Source organism: Triticum urartu, chromosome 7A, assembly GCF_056163025.1.
Source record: "Triticum urartu cultivar PI428250 chromosome 7A, HENAU_Tu73, whole genome shotgun sequence".
Taxonomy (NCBI): Eukaryota; Viridiplantae; Streptophyta; class Magnoliopsida; order Poales; family Poaceae; genus Triticum; species Triticum urartu.
Window position 1 is genome coordinate 723,070,643 of NC_141879.1, and position 9,976 is coordinate 723,080,618.

Here is a 9,976-nt window from a genome sequence, read left to right on the forward strand (position 1 = left end):
TGTTCTGGCTTGTCCTTTGCTAAAAAAAGGATTGGGCCACCTTGCTGCACCTTATTTACTTTTATTACTTGTTGCTCGTTACAATTTACCTTATCACAAAACTATCTGTTACCACGTATTTCAGTACTTGCAGAGAATACCTTGCTGAAAACCGCTTATCATTTCCTTCTGCTCCTCGTTGGGTTCGACACTCTTACTTATCGAAAGGACTACGATAGATCCCCTATACTTGTGGGTCATCAAGACTTTTCTGGCGCCGTTGCCGGGGAGTGTAGCGCCTTTGGTAGGTGGAATTTGGTAAGGAAAAATTTATATAGTGTGCTGAAATTTACTATCATTTGTTACTATGGAAAGTAATTCTCTGAGGGGCTTGTTCGGGGTATCTTCACCCCGTCCAGTAGAGCAAAGAGTTGCTCCTCAACCTACTGAACCTATTGAAAATGAAAATTTTCTTCGGGTATGATGGAAAAACTGCTAGCTAATCCTTTTACAAGAGATGGGACAAAACATCCTGATGAGCACTTAATATATGTGGATGAAGTTTGTGGATTATTTAAGCTTGTAGGTATACCCGATGATGTTGCTAAGAAGAAGGTCTTCCCTTTATCTTTGAAGGGAGACACATTGAAATGGTATAGGCTATGTGATGATACGAGATCATGGAACTATAAAAGATTGAAATTGGAATTTCATCAAAAGTATTATCCTATGCATCTTGTTCATCGTGATCGCAATTATATATATAATTTCTGGCCTCGCGAAGGAGAAAGCATCGCTCAAGCTTGGGGGAGGCTTAAATCAATGTTATATTCATGCCCCAATCATGGGTTTTCAAGGGAAACAATTATTCAAAATTTGTATGCTCGGCTTTCTGAAAATAATCGCACCATGCTCGATACTTCTTGTGTTGGCTCTTTTATGATGAAGACTATTGAATTCAAATGGAACTTATTGGATAGAATTAAACGCAACTCTGAAGATTGGGATCTCGACAAAGGTAAGGGGTCAGGTATGACACCTAAGTTTGATTGTGTTAAATCTTTTATGGATACTGATATTTTCCGTAAGTTTAGCACTAAATATGGACTTGACTCTGAGATAGTAGCTTCTTTCTGTGAATCATTTGCTACTTATGTTGATCTCCCCAAGGAGAAGTGGTTTAAATATCATCCTCCCATAGAAGTAAAAGTAGCTGCACCTATTAAAGTTGAAGAAAAGACTGTCACTTATAATGATCCTATTGTTCCTACTTCTTATGTTGAGAAACCACCTTTCCTGTTAGAATAAAGGATCATGCTAAAGCTTCAACTGTTGTTCCTAAAAGCAATATTAGAACTTATACACCTCCTGAGCAAGTTAAAGTAGAACCTAATATTGCTATCGTTAAAGATCTCTTATCTGATAATATTGATGGGCATGTTATTCAGTTCAATGGTGAAACTTCTAGAATTGCTAAACCTTGTGCTAAAGATAAACATAGACCTGTGGTAGGCGTGTCTGTTATTTCTGTTAAAATAGGAGATCATTGTTATCATGGCTTATGTGATATGGGTGCTAGTGCTAGTGTTATACCCTATGACTTGTATAAAGAGATCAAGCATGAAATTGCACCTGCTGAGTTAGAAGAAATTCATGTCACAATTAAGCTTGCCAATAGAGATACTATTTCACCAGTGGGAATTGTTAGAGATGTTGAAGTCTTATGTGGGAAAACTAAATATCCCGCTGATTTTCTTGTTCTCAGTTCCCCACAAGATAGCTTTTGTCCCATTATATTTGGTAGACCCTTCTTGAACACCATTAATGCTAGGATAGATTGTGAAAAGAATGTTATTACTATTGGCTTGGATGATATGATTCATGAGTTTAATTTCTCTAAATTTAGTAAACAACATCGTGAGGAAGAATTGCCTAGTAAGGATGAAATTATTGGTATTGCTTCTATTGCCGTACCTCCTAGTGATCCTTTAGAAAACTATTTGCTAGACCATGAAAACGATATGTTCATGAATGAAAGAAGGGAAATAGATGATGTATTCTTTAAACATGAACCTATTCTGCAACACAATTTGCCTATTGATATTTTAGGGGATTCTCCTCCACCCAAGGGTGATCCCGTGTTTGAGCTTAAACCGTTGCCTGATAATCTTAAATATTCTTATCTTGATGAAAAGAAGATATATCCTGTTATTATTAGTGCTAACCTTTCAGAGCATGAAGAAGAAAGATTATTGAAAACTGTGAAGAAGCATCGTGCCGCTATTGGATATACTCTTGATGATCTTAATTAAGGGCATTAGTCCCACTCTATGTCAACATAAAATAAATTTGGAAGTCGATGCCAAACCAGTTCATGATCCTCAACGACGTCTGAATCCTAAAATGAAAGAAGTGGTAAGAAAGGAAATACTAAAGCTTCTAGAGGCAGGTATAATTTATCCGGTTGCTGATAGTCAGTGGGTAAGTCCTGTCCATTGTGTCCCTAAGAAGGGAGGTATTACTGTTGTTCCTAATGATAAGGATGAATTGATCCCACAAAGAATTATTACAGGTTATAGGATGGTAATTGATTTCCGCAAATTAAATAAGGCTACTAAAAAAGATCATTACCCCTTACCTTTTATTGATCAAATGCTAGAAATTCACTACACCACAAAAAACTTTAAGGGCAATCAACTGTTGGGAAAAGTTAAGAATTTGGGTCACCTATACTGCCGGCAAAGCTTTAGCTGCCGGGAAAAAATTTATAGGGCGTGCTATGTGCCGCCAATAATGAACTCACAAGGGTCAGTCCATCTGCCGGCGTCTTTAGGGTCAGTCCATCTGCCCTGAAAAGTAAACGAGGGCGGATGCACTGCCGGTATGCACGGTGGTGGGGAATAAAAAATTCGGACCAAAAAAGCGCGCGAGGCAGCCGCGGAGAAGCGAAAAGATAGAAGTCACTGGAAGCGCACGGCCGGACGCAGCCCTGATTTGTTTCCCACATCCAGTCCCCACCTCTTCCCTCAGCGCCGCACTCACCAAGTCAACATCGATCCCCATCGCCGCGCACCACCGCCGCCCAGTGCCGTCGCCTTGGATCCCCCACCCACGCGACTGCCCAGTGCTGTCGCCCCCATCCCCTTCGTCCAGTACCGCGCCGCCCCGTCTCTCTCGTCGCTCCTCCTCTCCTCCGATCTGGATCTGGAGGGAGAGCGCCTGGTCGCTGCTCTACCTTCTCTACCCGTCGCTCCCCACCTCTCCTCCCTCCCACTGTGCCTGCCTCCATGAGCTCCGGCCTCTCCCCAGCCGGCGACACCCCTTTCCCTCCACAGCCAGCGACGACCACTCGTCTCTGACGAGCCGTCGTGGCGTGCCCTCCTCCTCCTACTTGAGTCAGATCCAGCCACCCCGTCCTCGCAACCTGCATCCACCGCCCACCTGCCTGCCTCGTCGTCGTAGGACACCACCAGGATTGTTGAGTTGCTTCTCCTTGTGCTGCTGTTGAGGTGTTGTGTTGATTGGTTGCTTGCTGTTGGGGAGCATGGCATCTGGGAGCCAAGTATCATTGGAGTATGGAGATTGGGTAAGCATACTTGAGCACTTGAAAAACACTACACCATGGCATCTGTACTCTATACGCTGCTGGATCCCTTTACTCCTTTTCGTTCCTCTGTTCTGCTTCTTGCGAATAGTAACTGTATGTATGGTCCAGATAAAGTTTATTGTGAGAGTTTATCTGCATTATAACTATATACTAAATATGCTCTGTTTTAGCCTCCCATTCCCTTTAAAACCAAATCCCCACCGCAGCCATATCTTAATCAATCAAATTAAATGTCCTGTTTACAATTTCTGCAGTGCAAAAAGCCCTTTTTATTCTGGCGTCATTGCCTTAAAACAAATAATCATTCTAGTTGTTCTTCAGATATTTTGTTTGCAATTCTGCATATACAGGGAGCCAATAGAAGTGACAGAACATGTGCTTTTGTGGGTCTACTTTTCTTGGTTGTGCAATAATGGATCGCTCAAGTAATTTGCTCTGACTAGAAGCAGCTACTGGCAAATGCCGATGTGGCTAGATGACATCGTATCAATTGAGTTTGAGTCAGCTAGCATAAAGATTTTGCTCTCAAATGTTGTTCTTTAGTTATACTTAATAACACATTTTGTGCCCTGGCGTGTTTGTGAGATACTGAGAAGTCTTGCTTCTTTCATTGCATAGCTAGCCTTTTCTCCTAAAATTTACCTGCGGGTGAACAAATTAACCAGAATACTATGTGCCATAAATTCACCTTTTCTCCTAACAAACGTATACTTAGCACTATGATCTTTGTAGAGAAAACCTTGATGGGTCCAAAGTTGTCCAGATGCATCGTGAATTATGGTTGGGATGTGGTGCAAAAAGGAATGGAAAGAAACTTGTGCTTGCAGGGAGCAGAAGCGGATGTGATCGGGGTTCACCATCAAGAGAGTGCTTCCTTGGCTCGCTATGAAAGGAAAATAGTGAGTTTGTTGAGTAAAACTATCATCTTTGTTCTTAATTTTTATTGGCTCTTTAATGAGTAGATACTATCTAGTATCTTGGCACCTCGTTAGGATTAAGACATACATCTATTGGTGCTCTAATCAATACATATTATAGTACTTTCTCTCTCTAAAAAATGGTTGAAAAATGCCAAACTGAAAGTAACAACGATGCTGGCAGTCGTTCATTTATAGTTCCATATACAAGATGCAAAAAAATGGAACTTCATGCTTTGATGTGTAACATACCGAAACTTTATGTTGTTTGTCAGTATGGAACACCCCAGGTAGTTAGCGCATGTTTTGCTCATGCTCCTGGCAAATCCTTTTGGGTCAGAAAGCTTCTGCGTTCTGTATGCTCCATTGCTCCTTGGTAATTTTTATTTCAAAGTGGCTAGTTTCTACTCTTTCCTGTTTTGGTCTTTAAGAATAGTTTGGAAACTTAAATTAGGATGTGTTGCTTTCTGCAACATCTGTAAGCTATGTTGTTAAACTAGACGATACCCCGCACGTTGTTGCGGGAATATTTGCAATACATTTCGATGATATGTGATTTCTATGGAACTTGAATAGTAATACTACGAAAACTAAAATTGCAAATTCATATGCTTTATTGTGTTTGATTAATGTATTGTAAAATATCAAATATATGCTTGCATGTTGAGGTGGACATTTTCATGTGCATGAATGCATGTTGTGGTGGGCCTGTTGCCATGCATGTTGGTTGATGATGTGGCATGCTTGCATGTTGAGAGAAATATGTTAGTGGGGGCTAGCTATTTAGATATAAAAGATATTGTTTCTTAAATTACTGCAGAGTTAAGGTTCTTTTTTCCCACTGTATTGCTTTAAAGAAGAAGTCCTTAAAGGGTGTGTCTTTAAAATTCTACTAGTCTTGTTGTACATTTATTAGTCTTGTTGCCGTCACTGGGGATTTTCAATATATTTATTTGATATTCAGAGAATATGTAGTTTATATGTATTATGTGCGGGACGAAAATATTTCCATATGTAAACATGCCATGGCTAATTGGTAATTTTGCTACATGTTGGATGCTTTTTTGACCTTCTTGGAGATATGATATATGAGCAAGTGTTTCAAACTTTTAACCTTTTCTGTTAAGTTTATATATAAACCACTACCCTTTGTAGGTATGAGAATGAATGCCATGTGGAAAAGTTAACCTTGAATACTGTATTGTGAACTCAACCTTCCTTTTGTCTCTTGGGATGTTGAAATTTCACCAGTATATATATCACAAGTCAAACTGAACTTGAGAGTTCCATCCATGTGACAAAATCTTCAGCGAGAGCTTAGCTAATCGCTTCAACTCTGTTGTTCTTAAATTTCTATTACTGCATGCAGACAAATCTATTAGCTAAGATTTCGCGGAGCTTAGCTAATCGCTTCAACTCTGTTGTTTTATTAAAATTCTATTATCATCTAGGTTGAGCATTCGTATCATAGCATTTGCGTGAACTATGGTTTGGACCGTGAACAATGCAAAGCTTCTTTATTTGGTAAATCAGTGCATAGACAATAGAGGAATCATTTGAGTAGTTCTGTGGCATGGTTTGAGATCTTCTGTAGTGCAGAGTTTTCTTGCATTGCTTTGCCTGCGTAGAATCCACTTTCTCGCCACATTTTCCATTTTCTCAGATGCACAGAAGGTAATCTGTGTCACTTTTCTCCATCTCCATTGCGTAATGCTCATTCCTTTACATTAGTGCATCTAAGTGGACCATCTTTTAGTAATGGGTGTATGTGTTTTCATTCCAGTAAATAAATATTAAGCAATTACATTTGAGATAACTAGGCCTTATATCTCAAACAATTAAATGCATGTTAATGTAAAAGCCACATTTGAGATAACTAGGCCTTATAACCTGGTATTTGTTCTGCAATCTTTTATCTGGTTGAAGCGATGGAGTCTAGTGAGTAGGTTGTGCTTTTATTAAATACTTGTGAGATGTCGTAATTGGTTTGCTTCTTTTTTCAGGTCTGCTCTTGCACCCACAAGTTTTTAGATGTGTGTTTTGCGAGCTAAAAGGACCTATTTGTAGAATCTAACTCGGTTTTGGATTTTAATATCTTCTCATGAAGTAGCACTCTAGGATGGAATCAGTTTCTAACTGAAACTAGATGTTATATTTAGTGATATTATACTGGAGACATGAACCTAGAAATGTATATATGTATACATGTTGGTTTGTTGTCCTTTTGGCTGTGATGTAGTACTGGACTTGTGAACCTGTATGTATGCTGTGATGCAGTACTAGACTCGCGAACCTACAAATTTATACATATGTATGCAGACATGATGTATTTTTGAGATATATATTATGATGCAACTTTAGTTACATGACATGTGTGTTGTTCCGTGTTTACATTGTATTCTATATTATGGTACAAAATCTAGTGGAGTGAAATGACAGGTTGAATTCATAGGTAATTTGTGCGTTGGCAGTGTACTTAATTAAGGGCACATTCACTGTTGGGAATTGTTCTAACCGCCGTGTATTGTCAATCTGCCGGGAAAAATCTATGTGCCAGGAATAGTTCTAATTGCCGGCAAAAGTTTTAGCAATGTAGGTCAGTGGAACCGCTGGGGTTCCTTGTAACTGCCGGGAATGGTATTTCCCGACAGGACTTTCAAGGCAGTTTGTATATGCCGGCAAAAGGCATTCCCGGCAGTTCTTTTGCCTCCACTGGCTGGTTTTCCCGGCAGATAAGGTGACCCCTTAATTTTTGTCATGGTGTACACATTATTGCTTCCTAGATGGTTATTCTGGTTTCTCTCAAATACCTGTGTTGGCTAAAGATCAATCAAAGACTACTTTTACATGCCCTTTTGGTACTTTTGCTTATAGACGTATGCCTTTTGGTTTATGTAATGCACCTGCTACCTTTCAAAGATGCATGATGGCTATATTCTCTAACTTTTGTGAAAAGATTTGTGAGGTTTTCATGGACAATTTTTCCGTCTATGGTTCCTCTTTTGATGATTGCTTGAGCATTCTTGATCGAGTTTTGCAGAGATGTGAAGAAACTAATCTTGTCTTGAATTGGGAAAAGTGCCACTTTATGGTTAATGAAGGTATTGTCTTGGGGCACAAAGTTTCTGAAAGAGGTATTGAAGTTGATAAACCCAAGGTTGATGCTATTGAAAAGATGCCATGTCCTAAGGACATCAAAGGTATAAGAAGTTCCCTTGGTCATGCCGGATTTTATAGGAGGTTCATTAAGGACTTCTCAAAAATTTCTCCGCCTCTGACTAATTTATTACAAAAAGATACCATTTGTCTTTGATGATGATTGTGTAGAAGCATTTGAAATACTTAAGAAAGTATTAGTCTCTGCACCTATTGTTCAGCCACCTGATTGGAATTTACCCTTTGAAATTATGTGTGATGCTAGTGATTATGCTGTAGGTGCTGTTCTAGGGCAAAGAGTTGATAAGAAATTAAATGTTATTCATTATGCTAGTAAGACTCTAGACAATGCTCAAAGAAATTATGCTACTACTGAAAAAGAACTCTTAGCAGTTGTATTTGCTTGTGATAAGCTCAGACCTTGTATTGTTGATTCTAAAGTAACTATTCACACTGATCATGCTGCTATTAAATATCTTATGGAAAAGAAAGATGCTAAACCTAGACTTATTAGATGGGTTCTCTTGCTGCAAGAATTTGATTTGCATATTGTTGATATAAAGGGAGCTGAGAACCCCGTTGCAGACAACTTGTCTAGGCTACAAAATGTTCTTGATGACCCACTACCTATTGATGATAGTTTTCCTGATGAACAATTAAATGTTATAAGTACTTCTCGTAGTACTCCTTGGTATGCTGATTATGCTAATTATATTTTTGCTAAGTTTATACCACCTAGCTTCACATACCAACAAAAGAAAAAGTTTTCTATGATTTGAGACATTACTTTTGGGATGATCCACATCTTTATAAAGAAGGAGTAGATGGTGTTATTAGACGTTGTATACCTGAGCATGAACATGAACAGATCCTACGCAAGTGTCATTCCGAGGCTTATGGAGGACACCATGCTGGAGATAGAACTGCACATAAGGTATTGCAATCTGGTTTTTATTGGCCTACTCTCTTCAAGGATGCCCGTAAGTTTGTCTTGTATTGTGATGAATGTCAAAGAATTGGTAATATTAGTAGACGTCAAGAAATGCCTATGAATTATTCACTTGTTATTGAACCATTTGATGTTTGGGGCTTCGATTATATGGGACCTATTCCTGCCTCTAATGGATACACTCATATTTTAGTTGTTGTTGATTACGTTACTAAGTGGGTAGAAGCTATTCCAACTAGTAGTGCTAATCATAACACTTCTATTAAGATGCTTAAGGAAGTTATTTTTCCGAGGTTTGGAGTCCCTAGATATTTAATGACTAATGGTGGTTCACATTTTATTCATGGTGCTTTCCGTAAAATGCTTGCTAAATATGATGTTAATCATAGAATTGCATCTCCTTATCATCCACAGTCTAGTGGTCAAGTAGAATTGAGCAACAGAGAGCTCAAATTAATTTTTCAAAAGACTGTTAATAGGTCTAGAAAGAATTGGTCCAAGAAACTTGATGATGCATTATGGGCTTATAGAACTGCATACAAAAATCCTATGGGCATGTCTCCGTATAAAATGGTCTATGGAAAAGCATGTCACTTACCTCTCGAACTAGAACATAAGGCATATTGGGCTATTAAAGAGCTCAACTATGATTTCAAACTTGCCGGTGAGAAGAGGTTATTTGATATTAGCTCACTTGATGAATGGAGAACCCAAGCTTATGAAAATGCCAAGTTGTTTAAAGAAAAAGTTAAAAGATGGCATGACAAAAGGATACAAAAGCGTGAGTTTAATGTAGGTGATTATGTATTGCTATACAACTCTCGTTTAAGATTTTTTGCAGGAAAACTTCTCTCCAAATGGGAAGGCCCCTATGTTATCGAGGAGGTCTATCGTTCCGGTGCCATAAAAATCAACAACTTCGAAGGCACAAATCCGAAGGTGGTAAACGGTCAAAGAATCAAACACTATATCTCAGGTAATCCCATAAATGTTGAAACCAATATTATTGAAACCGTAACCCCAGAGGAATACATAAGGGACACTTTCCAGACTGTTTCAGACTCCGAAAAGGAATAGGTATGTGGTACAGTAAGTAAACCGACTCCAAAACAATTTTTAAGGCAATATTTCTCCGTTTTGGAATATTTAGAAATATAGAAAAATAAATAGCAGTCCAGGAATGACACGAGGGCCCCATGAGGGTGGTGGGCGCGCCCTACCCCCCTAGGAGCGCCCCCCTACCTCGTGAGCACCTCGTGTGCCCTCCGGACTCCGTTTTCTTGCACAATACGTATTTTGGTCGGTAAAAATTCATTATATATTCTCCCGAAGGTTTTGACTCCCATATCACGCAAATCTCCTCTGTTT